The sequence below is a fragment of the Furipterus horrens genome, unplaced genomic scaffold, assembly GCF_987537825.1.
Source record: "Furipterus horrens unplaced genomic scaffold, mFurHor1.1.pri manual_scaffold_2, whole genome shotgun sequence".
Taxonomy (NCBI): Eukaryota; Metazoa; Chordata; class Mammalia; order Chiroptera; family Furipteridae; genus Furipterus; species Furipterus horrens.
This window is the reverse complement of record NW_028327172.1, coordinates 10,079,626-10,081,757: the sequence shown is the minus strand read 5'-3', so window position 1 is coordinate 10,081,757 and position 2,132 is coordinate 10,079,626.

The window sequence follows — 2,132 nt, the reverse complement described above, 5'->3', positions numbered from 1 at the left end:
CTGCTGTACTTGAATCACAACCAATGCATCTAGCCCCCGAGGGGCTGGCAGGAAAAGGGGCTCCAGGAATCCTTGCCCAAAGCTTCAGATTTGGGGACGAGGGTCCAGGGCCCCTGGGAAGCCAGCAGCCAACACCTGCAGCTAAAGTAGATTAACAATGATTAATGGATGCGTCATTCCCTAGAAACTCCTAAAGTGGCTCTTTGGCAACAGCTGGCCCCTGGATTCTATTATCTCCTACGTTCTCCTACCTGCTGACCTCGGCAGCTCTCATGGCTCACTGTCATCCGGGAGCCCTGCTCAGGCAGCAGAGGGAGGCAGCAGAAGAGTGGGGGCAGTGTCCCAACACGTATGTGAAGGGGACCCTGCCCCCCAGGATGGGTGTGGGGGATAAACAGGGTGTGATGTGGCCGTGGGATGGGTTGTAAGCAGCCGTTTACAGTCATGTTTTTGTTGACGTAGTGAAAAGCTTATGGAATTACGTCCATTATCACACACACACACACACATTCAAATGACCCCTGGGGGACACATGCCAATGTGTGAACCACTGTTATTTCGAGGTGGTGGGACTTCTTTTTCATGTAGTTCTTTATCTTCTGATCTGTTTTACGGCCACCATGTGTTTCTTATGCAAGAATGAATGTAAAGCCCTGGCTGGTGTGGCTCAGTGGGTCGAGCGCCGGCCTGCAGACCAAAAGGTTGCCTGTTTGAGTTCCGGTTCAATCCCCAGTCAGGGCACGTGCCTCGGTTGTGGGCCAGCTCCCCGGTTGGGGGTGTCCCGGTTGCGAGTGTAAGAGGCAACGGATTGATGCTTCTCTTGCACATCGATGTTTCCCTCTCTCTCCCTCCCTTCCCCTCTCTCTAAAAATAAACAAATAAAATCCTTTTAAAAAAATGAATGTCAAGAAACGGGAACATCTAAAATGAACCTGACCTTATGAGTCAGACAACTCCAAGTTTAAATGCCAGCTGCGCAACGCGCTAGGTGGATGATCTTGGGCGTAATGTGCCACCCAGAGCCTGAGGACGGGGATGGTGCCACTAAGTCCCCAGCACACACTGTCAGCTGTCCTTTAACTGACAGGTGCTCTCCAGCTCAGGAAGGGTCCCCGGGGGGGGGCAGACGGCCTGCTGCGGAGGGGACAGGTTTGCTCCAGTCTCTCCCTGCTGAGGCTGGCAGGGGAGAGGGTGGCGCTGGAAGCCCGTTGCCGAGTGAAATCAAAACTTGTGAAACTCCCGGGTGGCTTCCTTCCTCCTCTGAAAGAGCGGTTGGCCCCGTTTGAGGAACAGGTTACAGGGGGCGGACCCTCCAGACAGAAACAGGAGGCTGTGCCTGGGGGCTGCTTCCCTCACGTAGTCACTTGCCCAGAAATCATCTCAGACTCTGGATATGTGTTCTCTGCATTTCCTGAGGAATCCAGGGATCTTTTTTTAAAAAAAAATAACATCTCTATTGAGATAGAATGCACATACCACCCAATTCACCCATGTAATGTATTTAATTCAATAGTTTAGTCTAGGTCAGAATTGTACGACCACTATCAATTCTAGAAAATTCCTATTACCGTAAAATAAATCCCCTTTCCCATTGGCAGTCATTACCTGCTCCCTCCAAGCCCCAGGCAGTCCTAATCTACTTCCTGCCTCTAGCAATAGGTGTGCCTATTCTGGACATTTCACAACCAAATGAAATCACACTATGCGGGGTCTCTTGTGACTGGCTCCTTTCGTTTAGCGTGAAGTTTTCAAGTTGATCCATGTCATCGCTTGTATCAGCACGCCATTACCTTTGCGTTGAGGAATGATGCTCCACTGTCTGGATCAACCACATTCTATTTCTCCACTCACCACTGGGCAGGCATTCAGCGTCCTTTTTGAATTTAATAGACTAACCGTGATGATAGCTGTGATCTGCTGTGGACCTACCACGTGCAGGTACTTGACCTAACCTCTAATTCTCACAACAGTCCTGACAAAGACACGAGTGACGGGCTAGGATGAAAAAAGGGGTGGTCTGCACCCCACCCCCCCAGGTTCTGCCGTTACACCTCGCTGCCCCGTGTTCTCTGCTCCCTCCTTCCAGTTGGCTCTGAGGCTGGAACAAGAACCCACTCACCTGGTGACTGTGA